Raw genomic sequence first — 18871 nt, 5'->3', positions numbered from 1 at the left:
TGAGCTAAAAAATAAAGATTATTAAAAGATAATATTTGTAGCATTTATAAAACAACTCAAACTATAAATACCAAGTGGGTATTATATAGTAATTATTTGCACTTTTTATGTGTGAAAATCTTTATGACTTAAAATATAAACACAAAACAATATAAACACCAAAAAAATAAAAAAAAAAATACAAACACCAAAAAGACCTGGTACAGAAGTTACAGTAAGTAACCAAATACCAACTGCATTCAAGATCAACGAAATAACAAACATTTCTAATGAAACTGTCATCAACTAAATGCCATATTTAATATCAAATTTTAAAAAAAGATAAACAGAAATGTCATTACAAACTAATGTCATAATTAAACAAACAGGGTTCTAAGCTATTTGTTAGACAAGTATTTGTTCTTCTCTTATTTTAACCGGTATACAGAAATCCAGCAGGTGAGTTTTAAAATACACTTAATTAACTCCCTTAGTCTGTCTACCTACAGCCACTGAAACTTATCTAGTACTTTAGTTCCTCTGCTAAATTGATTCTATCTCCTAAAGATAAAAGAGCAATGACTAACACTGATTCAGAGAACAGAAGTAGAAGGCTAATTAAACCCTCCTGAAGTACAAATATGACTTCTCTATATGAATCCTAAATTTGCAATTTTATCTCCCCTAAACACAATGCATATTCTAAAGGTACATTGAAAGATGGTAATTATCCACATAAATTTCATTTGAATAGTTTGAGTTTATGTGCTTTTATTTAGTAATCACAAATCATATTAAATGTTCATTTAAACATTTTTTCTTGCAGGTGTCATATGAAAGAACATGTTCACTATGAACAGTAGCAAAATCCCTGAAAGTACCAAATACACTGCTAAAATTCATGCCAATATTTATTAAATATATTCTGATTATTTAAAATAAAAACATGTTTTCCCAGAGGAATACATCTTTAAAATAGCAAAAATTCAATAGGGAAAAAAGGATGATCATGCTAACAAATTTCCACCTCAACATTTTAGGATGTTACACATACAATGTAGTCAAATAAAACTAGACCATAATTGCCTTATGTGCACCAATGCTCTTAAGTATCTAAAATAAATTCCTTCATGCAGGCACCAGTTTATTAACAGAACTTTTGAGACTCAAATTTGAAAGCCTGCTGGGCGTGGTGGCACATGCCTGTAATCCCAGCGGCTCAGGAGGCTTAGGCAGGAGAATGGAGAGTTCAAAGATGGCCTCAACAATACTCAGCCAGATTCTGTCTCTAAATAAAATATAAAAAAGGACTGGGGATGTGGCTCAGTGGTTAAGCATCCCTGGGTTCAATTCTCAGTACCAAAAAAAAAGAAGAAGAAAGAAAGAAAACAAAAACAAAAAAAAGTGGAAAACCATAAATTAGATATATAACTAGCAAAATGATTAAGTAAATTGTGGTACCTAGTCACTAAAATACTGTGAAGAGAGGCAATAACAGTCATGGATAAGAGCATGGGTTCACACATCAGGCTGCCTGAGTTCAAATCCCAGTTTTGCCACTTGCTAAATGTTATGGCCTTGAGTAAATTGCCTATTCTCAGTTTATTCATATGTAAAATGGGGAACAGTCACTGCCTCAGAAAGCATGTAGGAAGATTAAATTATATAAACAAATAAACCATTTAGCATATTACCCATTACATAAAAATCATTTAAAATGCTATTTACTAGACTACAGGGAAAAAATGCTATGGGGTATGATTTAAAATATATGACATTTTATCTGAGCTTTGATTTTAACTACATAAGAATCATATAAGTACTAGGAACAGGAACTAATATGAAAAACGTTCATTTGTAATGGTGGAATGATAGTGATAATTCTTAAAATTTTTCATTAGTACATTCTTTTTAATAAAGTTATTCACAGGACAGAGCACAAGTTATAATTTTGTACTAGAATAAGTTTATTAATAGTAGTTGTTTTTTTTATTAATGCCTTCTGGTAAAAAAAAATTATAGCTATTTGTTGCAATCAACAGTTTCCTTTTTGCTATCATCACTTTTTTTTTTAAATGCTCCCATTCACTGAGTTTTCATCTTTACCCTGAAATTTTCATATGAAAATATTGATATGACTCCCTCTAGACATTTTGTCAACAGATCCTCTCCTGGTATGATTTAGATATAAGTGTCCCCCAAAGACCAAGGTGTCGATGGCTTGGTTCCCAATGCAGCAATGTTCAGAGGTGGGGCTTTTGGAAAGTGATTGGATCACAAGGGCACTGACCTCATCAGTGGATTAACATATTGATAGCTGAATGGATTACTGGAGTCACGGGAGGTGGAACCTAGTTGAAGAGTGAGTGGATCCTTGGCAGCATTTGGGATCCAAATCTTGCCCCTGGCCCTCTTCTGCTTCCTAGATGCAGCTTTCCTCCACTGTGCCATTCCAGCACAACGTTAGGCCTCATCTCAGGCTCACAGCAATGGAACCAATCATGGCCTAAAATCTGAAACCATGAGTCAAAACAAATCTTGCCTCCTTTAAGTTGTTTGTGTCAAGTATTTTGGTCACAGTAACAAAAAGCTGACTAACATACTCTGCCTCTCATTCTTTCACTCAAAGAACCTAGGAATTTTAAAAATGAATGGAGTAGCCATGCATATTTGTTAGTGCCTGTACCCCACCAACACAGGAGGTTGAGGCAGGAGGACTGCAAGTTTGAGGTCAGGCTGGACAATTTAGCAAAATCCTGTCTCAAAATGTAAAAAATAAAAGGGCTGGGGAGGTGGGGGCTTGGGATATAATTCAGTGGTAGAGTCATCCTGGGTTTATCTCTTGTACCACAAAACAAAACAAAACAAAACAAAAATGGGGTAATAAACATTTTTCTGCAATTTATTTTTCCAGGTAACACCTGAATATATTTCCACATTAATACATGTAATCCTATCTCATTTTTTTTGTTGTTGTTTTTTAGATATATATGACAGTAGAGTGTATTTTTGACATATACATACATGGAATATAACTTATTCTACTTAGGATCACATTCTTTTTTTAGCTGTTGATGGATTTTTATGTTATTTATTTATATGTGGTGCTCAGAATCAAACCCAGAGTCTTACACATGCTAGCAAGCACTCTACCACTGAGCCACAACCCCAGCCCAGGATCCCATTCTTGTGGTTGTATATAATGTGGAGTTACAATGGTCATGTATTCATATATGAGCACAGGAAAGTTATGTCTGATTCATTCTATTATCTTTCCTATTTCCTTCTCCCTTCCTTCCCCTTTGTTTAATCCAATGAACTTCTATTCTTCCCCTCTCCACCCTCCCTTGTTGGTTAGCATCCATGTATCAGAGAAAACATTCAGCCTTTGCTTTTGGGAGACTGGCTTATTTCACTTAACATAATTTTTTCCAGTTCCATCCATGTACCAGCAAATGCCATTATTTCATTCTTAAGGCTAAGTAATATTCTATTGTGTATATATATATCATATTTTTTTAATCCATTCAACAGCTGAAGGGCACCTAGGTTGGTTTCATAGCTTAACTATTGTGAATTAAGCTCCTATAAGCATTGACGTGGTTGCATGGCTGTAGTAGGTTGATTTTAAGTCCCTCGGGTATAAACCAAGGAGAGGGATAACTGGGTCAAATGGTGGTTCCAGTCCAAGATTCCTGTGGAATCGCCAATACTGCTTTCTCCAGTGGTTGCACTAATTTGTAGTCCCACCAGCAATGTTGAGTGAACCTTTTTCCCCACACACCAACATTTATTGTTACTTGTATTCTTGATAACTGCCATTCTGACTGGAGTGAGTCCATCTCATTCTTTTTAACAATTTTATAGCACTTCATGCTATTAGAGTGAACATATAATAAACACATAAATTATCATCCAAACTAGAGCATTTCTGAAAATAAACGTGCTCTTAAGAATTATGGTGGTAGTACAGGTATAAATTGGGTCCATGACAAGCAAACTGAGACATATGGTCACTACAGGAGGGCCATACCTAATGGCTAGTATTTAAGTCATTTCCAATTTTTTGCTACTTTAAATAGTGCTTCAATGAGCATCTGTGTGCCTATGACTTTTTGTACTCATAAGAAGTACCTGTAGAATAGATTTCTAAGAGCAGAATTACCGAATCACAAAAAATTCATATTTTAAATTTTGGCAAATATACCTGCAAAACAACTATATCAATTAATATTCTTTTCAATAGTATGTGAGAGAGACATTTGCCCTTTTCCTTTATTCCCATGAACCTCTGAAATGTTTACCAAGTTAATGGGCAAAAAGGAGTATCAAATTGTTTTAATTTATACTTCCATCAATATGGATACTGAACCATGGACAACTCAGCAAAATGCTGTTGAGTCTTTTTAACAGTTAACTTCTTGTTTTTCCATGCATTGTATATTTTTATTGGACTGCTTACCAGTCTTCAATCTATTTTCTACATACTAAGTACACACATAGGAAGGGAAATGACCTGCCCACTAGTTACTTCTAGATTATATTTCACAATTTTCATTCACATCCAGGAGATAAAAAAAAAAAGTCTTGCTTAGCAGATATTTTTCTCTAAAATACCAAAAATAATAATTATAGCTCTTTATCAGGTATTTACAAATCATGAGGCTAATTCATTCTAATGTGTCTTCTCCCTCCTATTACTACAAGAAATTATTCCTAGTCTTAAAAAGCAGGTGAAATTTCTTATTTCTGATGAAGGGACAAAATAGCTTTTAATCAAACACAAAATCTAGTGCTCACTCATCATTATAATCAAAAAACAGGTAAATGGTTTGAAAATATCAGACACGGTTGAATTATCAATGAGTAAAAATAAAATGGCCTTTTGTCTGTATTTGTTTCCTCAAGGAGTTCACTCATTCTTGGGACTGGCAACTATCAACCATAATGAAGGTTTACAAATCTGAATTCCTTCCTTCACAACTCAAGCTCAACAGAGTTAAATATAACCCCTCCTCCTTCCTTACTCTTTCCAAATCTTAGAAAGTATCACCCTTCTCAGAAGTTTTTTTTTTTCCCCTCCTTAAAGCCTCAAGACTTCATTATCTCCTAGTTAATTCACTGTTTCAGAACCAATTAATTTATCAAAATTAACTGTAAAGAGATACTTTGCATCAGCCTATCCTCTCCAGTTCTTGTACTTTTCTTTAACTGTGGTCTTCACTTGATGTTGAAACCATTGCCTCTTAATTTTTCTTTAATTCTCCAGCCTTACATTCTCTACAGATACACCCCAAACTTTTAGTCACTCTTTTGTGGTGACCCATTCTCTTAAGATAACCTGCCTCCTATTTGATGGAGAAAATGCAATCCCTTTCTATAAACTGAACTTCTCTTCTTTGTACTTCAAATTTTCTTTTTCGTTTTTCCTTTGTTTTCTGTCACAAGCACCAGGTTAAATTTCTTGAAAATGAAATTTCTTAGGTAAAATCTGACCAAATATGAGTGATTTCATATGGCTTAACCTAAAAACAGCACAGCTTCTTTGTTCTCTCCATTTCTCTCCTTGACATTTTTCCTACATTTTTATCTTGACCCTATTTCATCATTTCAAACAGCACTCTTGCCCCCTTGCTGCTGTTCAAACTTTTCCTTTCCACTGAATCTTCATCCTGATCTACAAAAGTGCCCCATTTGTCCAATGAAAACCTTTTTTCTTTAATCCTTCCTTTAATCCTTCTATAACCACTTGAGATATTCTCTGTACTTTCATCCCTTCCTTTCATTGTAAAACTTCCTGAAATGGCAGTCCATACTGTCTGCCTTTATCTTCCTTATTTTCCATCCCCTAACATTTTACAAACTGGCTTATCCATCATTCAGGTGTATCAAGATTTTCCTCCAATGCTAGCAACAATCTCCATTTTACTAAAAGTCAAAAGTTTTTGTTCAATCCTATCCTCTTCACAGTTGAAGCCTTAGGTGCTTTATGGTAACCAACTCCCCCTTGATGATGTGTCCTCTGTCGTGTTACATTTCCAAAACTCTCTTCCTTTCTTCCATTTCTACCCCTGATACCTTCTTCTACTAACATTCTCCAAATATTTCACAAGGATCATTCCTTAGTTTCCTCTGTTCTTTTTATCCCCCACCACTGGTAATTTGTGCATATTTTCTGGTCTCAACTATCATGATCATTTGTGTGAATTATTTCCAAATCTCTCCCCCTAACTTTCTTCCATGAGGTCTTCCTTAGAGATCTGAGGAGATTAAACAAAACAAAAAACCACACACACACACACATACACAAAATCGAATATTAAAATCACCTCACACCCAAATCTCTCTCACATTCCCCATTTTTGTAAAGGCTGAAGGAACTTCCATGATTCAACTGATGTCCTTTGCCATTTACGACAACTTTATCACACCGTTTACCATCCTATCTTTCCCCTGATACACTACAGAATCCAAAAAGAGGAAAAGAGAAGCAAAGCCTTGCTCCTTCATTTGGAGATGGGAAGCTGTTCTTTTTGGAAACCAGAAAAACAGATTCTTCAGCTTTTGGGCTCTGGGACTCCTCCCACCCTTCCCTAACTCAGGCCTTTGTTATCTGAATGAGAGTTACACCATCAGCTTCCCTGCTTCAGAGGCCTTCAGAAGCATGGACTGAGCCATGTTACAATTCTCTGGTTCTCCAGTTTATAGAACACCCTATCATGGAACTTTTCAGCCTCTATAATCCAATCTCACTAAAAAAATCTCTTCCCTCCCCCACTCTCACTGCATATATGTCCTATTGATTCTTTTTCTCTGGAGATCCAGCATGAAACTGTTTTTCTAAAACAAAATTCTCTCCATAAATGCTTGTAAATCACGTCTGGTGATCTTCATGACAGGATTTTTAGTTGTTGTTGCTGTTTTTAAGGTCAGGGTCTAATCAGTTCCTTTTGCATTACTTTTATTTGAAAGAGACTTTTTTAAACAGTTTAATCCATTTTTATTATAATGGCAAGAGTCTGAAGGCAACACTCAAGCCTTCTCAAAGTCAAGTGTCACAATGCCAGATAGCATTACTGTTATGGATCACAGCTCATATTTTATCTTTTCCCTGACACTTTTACAGATCACCAAAGCCATAAATATTCTTTCTCTTCTGAGGGACTGAAAAAAATCACTGCTGTTAGAGGGTGGTGTTTTGGCACTTGCTCAGCCCAACAAGTACTCATCATCAGCATTCACAATGGAGTAAGCTATTTGCAGGAAACACAATGTGATCTCTGTACCCAAGTTTACAATCTGGTTTGGAAAAACGAGACTCGTTTATGTAATTCAGCAGAGGCACTTCTGATTACAAACAATAGAATTACATGCAAATTGACTTTAAAAATTTTTTAAACAAAACTGCAGAGGTATTGTTTTAGTCAGTTTTTTCACTGCTATGACTAAAATGTTATGGAAAAATGTGGAAAATTATGGCACTGGAAAGCAACAAGCAGCACTTGGAGATAAAGAAGAGGAAAGTTTATTCAGCACCAGTGCTCAATGGAGTCCTCTCTGAAAGCTGAGCATCGCCCCTTCTCAGTATCTTTCATGTAGTACAGACTTCCCTATTTCAAGACTTTCTCATGCATGTAACCTGAACTTCTCCCTCTCTCTTCAGGCAGTTCAGGTTCCTGCCAAAACTGCTAAGCAAGCATGATTACGGAAGCAGAAACTAGCAGTTATTAACAGAGAAACATCTTAGGAAGGAGTTGCTGCTTCAAAAAGACCTGACAAGAACAATTGTAGAGGAGGAAAAGTTGATTTGGGGCTCACGGTTTCAGAGGTCTCAATCCATAGATCACCAGCTCCATTCCTCAGGGCTCAAGGGGAGGCAGAATATCATGGCAGAAGAGTGATAGAGGGAAGCAGCTCAATGATGATCAGAAAGCAGAGGGAAACTGTACTTGCAAGATACAAAATATATACCCTAAAGGCACACTCCACTGGCCCACCTCCTCCAGTCACACCCTACCTGCCTTCAGTTGTCACTCAGTTAATCCCATCAGGGGATTAAATCACTGTGGGTTAAGGCTCTCATAATCCAATCATTTCACCTCTGAATGTTCTTGCATTGTCTCACACAGGAGCTTTTGGGGGCACCTCACATTCAAACCATAACAAGCATTATGGAATCAAATTTATGCCTTCTGATTTTATGTGAAAGCAACTGCACTTCCTGTCCTTTCAGTTCATGAGATAAGCCGTGCCCAAAATATTTCATTTAAAGAATTCTGAGATCCCCAAGAGATACTTTGGGTCAGTGCTGTTCAAGAGAAATATAATGAAAATCACATAGGTACTTTAAAAAATGTTCTAGGAATCACATAAAAAATAATGGGTAAAATTAAACTAAGTATGTTTAATGTATCTAAAATACCAGATCAATAAAAAATATTTTACATTTTTTATACTAAGTCTTCAAAATCCAGCGTGTATTTTATACTCATAGAAAATCAAATTGAACTAGGTATGCTAAACAGCTACAAACAGGTTGCAACACTGTACTAAACAGCACAGCTTGAGGAATTCTTAAATATTCAATTCAATTTTCAGTATACCTCCAAACTATAATAAGTTGTGTGTATATATTCAAATGTGTCATATTTTTAAAAATTCACCACACTGGAAATGACGCATGCACTGTTTTGTACATCCAGATTAACTCAACTTTGTGCAGATTCAAACTAAACCTTCTCTATAATGGACTTATAACTGATTATTTTACAAATCTGTCATGATAAGGTACATTGTTACTATACCACTGGCCTTTTAAATTTAAGCCTACATAAAAACCTAATATAATCAAGAATAACTGCAAAAATGCACCTAGCTTAATTAAATTCCAAGACTTAGGCACATTTATTCTGTACACATTCATACAGGTTGCAGAGAAAACTGAATACTTCACACCAGGATATTAAAGTTTTAGCATTTATTTTAAGTTTGGGGTACTTACTGCCTCAATTTAATGAAGTATCTGAGTAGTGCTTGAATAATTCATGGTTCTAATTTGATGAAGTATTCCTTTTCCATCATTTTATTAAAACCTACTACATTTTACTATAGTTGTATGCTTAATTATTTTGTCTTCCCCACTGAACTATATGTTCCATGAAAGGAAGAACTATTTCTTAATCAGTACTCATCATTACAGCCTAAAGCAGTACCTGAAATATAGTACAAATAAAATAAATCTGTTAAATATTCCATAATTTTATATTATGCAGATTGGATTTCATTTCTTATTGTCCTGAAATACATCATTCTTCTTATTTGAATTCCTCTTCTGTTTTGCAAATCCTGACAAAATGTTTATCACAGTTTCGTTAAAGTTATGTTTGCAAACTGTACTCCATAAGAAACAAAATCAATAGAGGATAAAATTAAGGAGATTATGAACCACAAGTCACAATATTATCATGATCAGTATAACTTCTTATTGGCACTTTTACACACTCAGAATTTAAAAGTTTTAATTTTGATATTAAAACTATCTCCACTATGTACACTATGCCATAAAATATATTCATACTCATTTGGTAAAATAAAGTTTTAAGAATGATACTCATCACCCTTTAATATTTAAAGAAATAAAATATATATATATAGACATCTATTAGTATGTATTTTACATATATTTATATGCTTTAAGATAGAAATACATATAGACTTTTTAAAATATCCACTTTTGGAGAAAAAACATATACCCTTTCTAGAAAGCAATTTGGCAATATATGAAGAGTCTTAAATACTAAAATCTTTCAATTTCTGGAAATAAATATTAAGTAAATTATCAGACAAAAAACACGTAAAAGATAATTTATCACACTTGAAGGTTCAACATTAGAAGGATGTTTACATAAAATTATAGCATAGTCATACAATAAAATTAGGTAGCCATACTGGCTCCAGAAGTAAAATGGCACTCATAATATGATCTCAATTTTGTTTTAAATACACATACGTACATGCTTAATATACAAGGTATATGCAGACAAAAGACTAGAAAAATATTCCAAAATGTTAACAATAATCATGAATTGTGAAATGTTATATTGATTTTCATTATTCATGTCCAGTTTCTGAGTTTTCAATATTTTCTAAGTTTTCTGAAATAAGTATACTACTTACTCTGATTATGAAAGTAAACTTCTATGTTTTTAAAGACCCATGTAAACTGGGCACAGCAGTGTACACTGTAATCCCAGTGACTTGGGAGGTTAAGGCAGGAAGGTTGCAAGTTTGAGGCCAGCCTCACAGTAACTTAGTGAGACCTTCAGCAACTCAGCAAGACCCTGTCTCAAAATAAAAAAAAAAGAGGACTGCTGAGGTAAAGTGCCCCTGGGTTCAATCCCCACTACCCTCCCCTGCCAAAATAAAAAAAATTTTAAAAATTTAAAAAAACTCAAGTAGTCTCAGTACATTCTACATGATCTCGTCCAGAAAACGGAAAAAGAAAGAACATGTTACAACTCATTTTATGAGGCAAGCATGACCCTTAACCAGATACTAAACTGAAGAGATACAACTGTAGAGCGGTATTCCTCATGAACACAGATGGAATGATATTCAACATAACATTAGAAAATCAAATCTAGCAACATATTAAAAAAGAATACAAAGTTAACCAAGTTAGGGTTTACTCCAGATATTCAATATTAATCAATATTTGGAAACCAATGAAATCCACTAAAATAATGACATACTAAAAGGAAAATCAGCATGAGCTAATCAACAGATGTGAAAAAGTATCTGATAAAATCCAACTCCCCTTCATGATAAAAACTCTCCACAAATTAGGAATGGAAAGGAACTTCTTTAACTTGACAATGGCACCTATATAACACCTAAAGCTAATATCTTGCTTGATGATGAAAGATTGAATGCTTCCTCCTTGAGAGCAGGAACAAGGCAAGGATGTCTATATTCACCACTGTACTAGAAATTCTACCCAGTGTAACAAAGAAAATGAATTAAAGGCATACATATATAAAAAAAAGCAAAGAATAAAACTATCCCTTTGCTGACAACATGTCTACTTTGAAAAAGGAAACTACAAAATAGCTTCTACAACTAATAAATGAGTTAAGCAAGGCTGTAGGTTGCAAGGTCAACATACAAAAAAATCATATCTATAAATTGGCAATCAACACTTGGAAACCAAAATCTTAAAACAAAACTAATTACAATAGCTTCAAAATATGAAATACTTAAGTGAAAACTACAAAATGCTGACCAAAAGAAATCAAGGGCGACCTAAATAAATGAAAAGACACTCACTATGTTCATGGATTGAAAGATTTAATATGACTAAGATGTCAATTCTTTCCAAATTGTTTATGGATTTAAAACAACTCGGTCATAATCTAAATAATCCGAACTGTTACAGTTAAAGACAAGCTGATTAAAGTTTCTATGGAGAGGTACATGAAGTAGAATTAGCTGAACAATACAGAAAAAGAGGAACAAAGTTGGAGGATTCAACCTAACCCAACTTTAAAACTTACTATAAAGCTTCGGTAATCAATACAATGTAGAATTAGTAAAATGTCAAAACATAGAACAATTGAACAAAGTAAAGAATTCAGAAATGAACCCACACAATTACCACTTCATTTTTGACACAGGTGCATATGCAATTCAGTGGAGAAATAATAGCCTTTCCAACAAATAAGGCTGGAAAAACTGGACATCCCTATACAAAAACAAACCTGACTTTATACAAAAAATTAACTCAAAATTACTATAATCTAAATGTAAAACTATAAAATTCCTAGAAAAAAATTCTGCAGAGGAGAAAAATCTTTATAAACCCAAATCAGAGTTCTTAAACATGACACTAAAAGCATGATTCATAAAACACTGAAGAGCTGATAAACTGAACCTCACCAATATTTAAAACTTTTGCCTGCAGAAGACATTGAGAGTATAAGAGATAAACAACAGATTGGTGAAAATACTTTCAAGTCATTAACAAAACAACATATAAAGAACTCAAAATCCAACAATAAAAAACTACCTATTTTTTAAAATGGGAAAAAGATTTAAAAGGGCAAAAGATTTAAAAAGGGCATGGCACGGAAAAAAAAAAAATTAAACACAGCTATTAGAGAAATGCAAAGCAAAACTACAAAGCCCTACTACGTATCTATTAGAATGGCTAAAATAAAACACAACTTACGATATCAAGTACTAGTGAGACCACCAAGCAATTAGAACTTCCAAGCATTGCTGTTGAGAATTCAAAAAGGCATAGCCACTCTGGAGAATAGTTTGGCAGTTTCCTATAAGATTAAACATTGACCATACAGCCCAGCAACCTCACTTTGGGATATTTGCCCTTGACACATGAAAACATGTTGACCAAAAAAACGTATAAAACAAATGGTTATAGCTTTATTCATAATATCTGCCAACCAATGAAAACCCACTTGTCCTTGACCATGAGAATGGATAAACTGTGGTACATTTAAACTATGGAATAATATGCAGCAATGAAAAGAAATAATTACCAATACACCCATTAATGAATTTCAAAGACATTATGCTTAGTGAAAGAAACCAGTTTCAAAAAATTACATTTTGTATGATTCCACCTACATGACAGTTTAAAAAATGTAAAATTTAGGGATAACAAAGAGACGAGTGGTTGCCAAGAGTTAGGAGGGAAAAAAGAATTTGACTACAAAGGGCTACCATGGGAAAATTTGGGGGAGTAATGAAACTGTTCCGTATTCTATCTATGGTGGTGGTAAAAGGAATCTGTCATAAACAGGATAAATCTAATAGAACTATAAATATAATTTTATAATGTAACATAATTTTATAATATGCTAGTTAAATTTTTTTAAAAACTGAACTAATGTTTTTTACCCCAAACTTCCTCATCATCCATACTTCCTAAATCAGTACCATGTTCATCCAGTTGTTCTACTGCTCCACAGGTCATCTAAGTACTCTGTATATCTAGTTCACAATTATAGCTCCCATACCTAGAATACAGCAGATACTCAGTATTTATCACCTCAGTGTGAAATCTAGAACTATTTTAAAAGAAAAGATAGCACCAAGACCTAGAGCTGCCAAGCATAAGAAAGCACAAAGAATAAGGTGAAATTTGAAAAAGGAATGAATAGTATATTTATGGAAAACAGTATGGAGATTCCTCAAAAAATTAAAAACAAAACTACTATATGATCCAGCAATTCCACTGGATATAGACTAAAGGAAATGAAATCAATGTGTCAAAGAAATATCTACACTCTCATGTTCAATGCAGTATTATTCCTAATGGCCAATACAGAATCAACCTAAGTGTCTAAAAACAGATGAATAGGTAAAGAATACATGATGCTGATACACAATGGAATACTACTTGGTCTCAGACAAGAAGGAAATAAGCTGGCACAGTGGTGCACACCTGTAATCCAGTGACTCAGGAGCCTGGGGAAGGAGGATCACAAGTTCAAAGCCAGACTCAGCAACTTAGCAAGGTTCTAGGTAACTTAGTGAGAGACTCTCAAAATAAACAATAAAAAGGGCTGGGGATGCTGCTGAGTGGTTAAGTGCCCCTGGGTTCAATTCTTAATACCAGGGGAAAAAATTACAAAATACTGTTCTTTGTGACAACATGGATAAACCTGGAAGACATTGTCTTAAGTGAAATAAGCCAGTTATAGAAGACAAATACCATATGATCTCATGTGTATGTGGAATCTAAAAAACTAAAATTCACAGAAGCAGAGAATAGAGAGGTAGTTGCCAGGGATTGAGGGAGTTAAGTGATGAAGGTCAAAGGCAATAAATTATCAATTAGATAGGAAAAATAAGTTCAAAAGAGCTGTTGTACAACAGGGTGACCATAGTTAATAGCAATGTATTGTATTCTTGAAACCTACAAGAGAATAGTGGTCTCACCTCAAAGAAAGAAATATGTGAAGTAATGCATGAATTGGTTCAATGTAACCATTCCCCAATGCATACATGCTTCAAAACACTTGTGCTGTACACAATGAATATATAGATTTTATCAATTTTATAAAATGAAAAAAAGTAAAAATCAATGGGTCTAAACACAAGAAAATTAAGGCTTTCTTTTCAATGGATGCCACAGGCAAAGTAAACAGCAAAGAAAGATGATTTGCCATGTCTTAAACCACTAAGAATGGTATCAGGAAATATACAAAGAACTGCAAATCAGTAAGACAGACTAGAACCTGACATAAAAATGAATATGGGATGTCACAGACAGAAGCAGACAAATGAATGGCAGTAATCACTGTAAGACTCATTAGTAATCAGAAAACTGCAAACTCAAACCAACACTGAAACAACTCTTTACAACAATGTCAAAAAGGCAAAATTACCAAAGTTAAGTCCTAGCAACTATGGGTAAGAATACAAGGAGATGATAACACATGTATCACTGCGGGGAGCATTAACTGGAACAAACATTCTAGAAAATAATCAAGCCATATTTACTGAAATTAAATGGCATGTGTGCCCTATGATCTAACAATCCCATTCCTAGGTTTGTATCTTAAAAAATTTATACAAAGGCAGTAAGAATTCATGGAAAAAAAATTCATCATGGATGCATCTGTGGTAGTAGGAGCTAGAACAAATGCAGGTATATCCAACTTGGAAGACAGACAATGTAGTGGATGCATACTATGAAACACTAAGCAGCAATCAGAGGCAACTAACCAGTTATGCATATAACAATAATACATTTTTAAAGTACCATGTTCAATGGAAGGGAAGAAAACAGAACACATTACAGAAATTAACTCTTTTAATCCTCCCAACAACCTTATAATCTAAGTACCATTTATTATCCTTGCTATACAGATAAGGAAATAGACAAAAATTGTTATGTAACTTGCCTATGCTGATAACAGCTAGTAACTAACAGAATAAGAAACACAATAAGATGTACAGCTCAATATCATGAGTGAAAAACACAAAATATTTCATATTGTATCTATTTTGATGCATACTCAAGAACACATATAACATATTAGAACAGGAGCCTAAGGAGAGAAGACAATGGAAGTGAAAATGGCAGGTGAAAGCAGGCAAAAGAAATACAAAATGAGACACCTTGTAACATCCAATGACAATGTACTATGAACTGAATGTTGTTACTCAACTTTCTATACTTAAGAATCAAATCACATAATATATAATTTTAAATATTCATTGAACAAATGAATGCCAGAATTTAGAATCACCCATACTCTATTCTCTCTCCCACTTCCATATACAGTCACCAAGTTTTATCTATTTTACCTCAAATATATTCTAAATATGGCAACTTCTCACCATGTCCACTTAAACATGTTCTCCATCCCAAGCCACAGCTACCTTAATGGCTTTCTAAGCAATTGCCTTCCTTTCAGTCTGGCACTGCTCCAATTCATTCTTCATTAACCTGACTCTGATGTGACTATACACTTCAACAGCTTCCCCTCGCTCTTACAGTAAAGTCCAAAGTCTTTGACACACCCACAAGGTCCTGAATTATTTATTCTTAACCTATCTCTTGTTTTCATTTACACCACACCTTCTCTCACTCCAGCCACCCTAATCTTTTAATTCCTCATACTTGCCAACCTCCTTCCCACTTTGGAGGCTACAAACTCACACAAGGGAAGGTCTGTTATCTGTCCTTAGAGAAGTTGTCCCTGGTACAGTGGCCTGGGTGAGCTTTCTTTGTTATGTACTGATCCTTTTCAGTAATTAACATTGAAACTGATTATTCCCACAAGTATTTATTATCTGCTTCTCTACCTAGATTATAAACTCTATGAAGACAATAAATGTTTTTGTGTTATTCAATATTTTATCCTCTATTCCTAACATATGTTTTATTTGTAGTATAGTCTATTTGAGGGTCATAAAATACTGAGAATTTTTCTATTTGGTTGAGTTTTAATATGCCTGCTGCTGGGAATGGAGTCATGGCTCAGTGGCAGAGCAGTTGCCTGGCACATGTGAGGCCCTAGGTTCGATCCTCAGCATTGCACATAAATAAATAAAATAAAAGATCCATTGACAACTAAAAAAAATTTTTTAAATGCCTATTTTTTAAAGTGAATTTAAAAATGCTTTCTCAAAAAAAAAAAATGCTTTGTCCTCTCAACTTCAGTTTCTGTGAGAAAATAAGTATTCATTATTAGTAGTGCATGCCTGTAATCCCAGCGACTACGGAAGCTGAGACAGAAGGATCGAAAGTTCAAGGCCAGTCTCAGCACCTCATTGAGGCCCCAAGCAACTTACTGAGACCCTCACCTCAAAATAAAAAGGGTTGGGGGTACAGCTCAGTGATAAAGCACTCCTGGGTTCAATCCCCAGTACAAAAAAAAAAAAAAAAAAAAAAAAAAAAAAATTAGAATAATTAACTAACTCCTATTCCCAAAAGCTCACATCTCTTTAAACTAAAGGGGAATATGTTCTCAAAGTATTCAAGAGTTTATTTCAACCCATTAATATCCAAATCTCAAAAGCCAAGAAGAGTCTTATATGATTCAGTAAACAAATTCATTAGTCAAACTTTCCTATTCTGTCACATTTAAGTAACATTTTTTCAACTAAAAAAACCAAAGGGAGGAAAATGCTGTATATCTAAAGAACTTAAGTACAGTCTAAATCCAAATATGATGCCCGCAAAGGCAAGAATCCATTATTAAATTCTTAACTATTTCATACTTACTGTAATAGTTCACCACCAGGTGGCAGATCCATACAACTTTCTAGAAATTCATCAATCCTGAGAAGTTAGTCCAATTAGAAGGAATTTTAGGAAAAGTTAAATAATTTTAAGCATTTAACCACAGGCTAGATACAATTGACTCTCAGAACATTACATTTTTATTTAACTGTAAATTTGTCTCCAGTCCATGTGGAGTACCCAATTATCTTTAAAGAGAACAGAACACTGAAATACAATTTTAAAATGTGGTTATCCACAGTCTACTCATTCAAAATCCAAAAAGTGTAAAAGAGCTTTGAATCCAAAAGTAAAGTAACAAGAAATGAAAAGAAAGGATGGAAAAACACAAAAGCAAGACAATGATGAGAAAAGAAGGGATGGAGAGAAGAATCACCTCCTAAACCAAAGAGCTGCAAAAACCCAATCCGCAGCAACCCAAAGGACAATTGACATTTGTTTTTATTTTGTCTTCAGCAAAATATTCCAATCAATGACCCAGTAGACCCAAGTCACTCTGTTAAGACACTGACTTTTCGAATTTTCAATAAAATGATTCTAAAATGTTTAAAGTGTATTACTAAATTTTAAGATGAGCTACATTATCTTGGGATGACCCTTCAGTTATTTTAAAACACTACTAGAAACATAAGCATCCTTTAAATCCAAGAAGAGCACCCTAATGTGCCTATAAGTTGGCCACAACACACTTTCCTTCTACGATCCTTCCTTGAGCCCTACCACTTCTGCCTCTTTGTGGTCCATGTTTGCAAAAGAAACAGGTGTAGCCCCTGACATAGAAAAGCACCCCTGGTCACCACTAGTCAATAACTCAGCTTTCTCACTAGTGTTTCGTGATAGCCTTCAATTCACTCACCAAACTAACCTCAGCCACAGTTAGAAATCAATACCCAACCAGTACCATGAGCCAAGGCTGATCTGAGTTTTATGGATTTGAAGCATATATAACTTAGGGGAACTTCCAGAGAAGAATTTTTTTTAATCTCAATTTTGCAAAATTTTATGGAAATATATAACCACTGAACACAGAGCTAAAGCCTCCTCCCAGGTCCTAAAAATGGACCATCCAAGTGAGGGGATCCAGAGCTCACCACTGAAGGGTAAACTGCTATGCAAACACAGGTTGAGGGAAAATGCAAGCCTCCAAACTCCTCCACTTGTTAAAATAAAACAACTAGCGCATTGATTTCTATTAATAAAAGGAAAACAGTGAATAGCAAGCTACAGTGTTCAGTTACTTTCGAACAGAGTGACTGAAATTAAAGACTAAGCCAAACTAATGATGACCCAATAGCAAAGCATAAAGAAAAAATGTTGGTAGAACCCAAGAAGGAAATGCATACTTCTCCACTGCTTTTAAGTTCCTGAAGCATACTGCCATCGACTACTATGGGTCACCCCAGGAGCAGTTTTCCTCATTGGGTTATTTACATAATTTGACTTCAGAAAGCTCTCACTTTTCTTCCCTGACAGAAATAAGGATGGGGGGCAATTTTCAAACAACTTAGCTTTGGGAAATTTTTCTTTCACGTAGGCATCATATATCCTATATCCCATCATTCTACAGTCCATGGTCCCTAACACCACTGGAAGAAACTTGCCAAATCTTTCACTCCTTCCTCTAACACAAACTGTTTTGAAAAAGGGCCTGCGGTTGCAGCTCAGTGATAAAGTGCTTGCCTCACATGCACTGGGGCACTGGGTTCAAATCTCAGCATCACATAAATAAAATCAATAAAATAAAGGAACTGTGTCCATCTACAACTAAAAAAGAAACTTAAAAAAAACTGTTTTGATAAACACAAAGGTTTCAGGAGCTTATCTGACTGAACAAGAATACAAGTTCTCATTTCCTAATAACTTCCTGAATATATTATTATCGTTTCCTCCCAGGAAATTTATTCACTCTATGTAGCTCCAACACTAACAGTCCACTTTTGAAGGGAAACTATTCAACTACAGCAGAAGTTCATATAAAAAATTACCTCCACTAATAGGTTGTTTGACTGTGTTTGTGGGTATGAATTGAAAATACATGTGTATTTTATAACAAATGCACAGAAAACAAGGCAAAGGGAGACAGTTAAAGTAGGAATATTTCCCCATAATAATTGA

General features: G+C 34.5%; 1 protein-coding gene across 11 annotated transcripts in view; it reads right to left on the bottom strand.

Moving 5' to 3' along the window:
* NEO1 (neogenin 1) overlaps positions 1-18871 on the bottom strand; it is a 244518-nt gene that overhangs the window by 203236 nt on the left and 22411 nt on the right. The window lies entirely within an intron of this gene.

The sequence above is a fragment of the Sciurus vulgaris genome (assembly GCF_902686455.1).
Source record: "Sciurus vulgaris genome assembly, chromosome: 2".
Lineage (NCBI taxonomy): Eukaryota > Metazoa > Chordata > Mammalia > Rodentia > Sciuridae > Sciurus > Sciurus vulgaris.
This window is presented reverse-complemented; position numbering and strand designations above follow the sequence as displayed.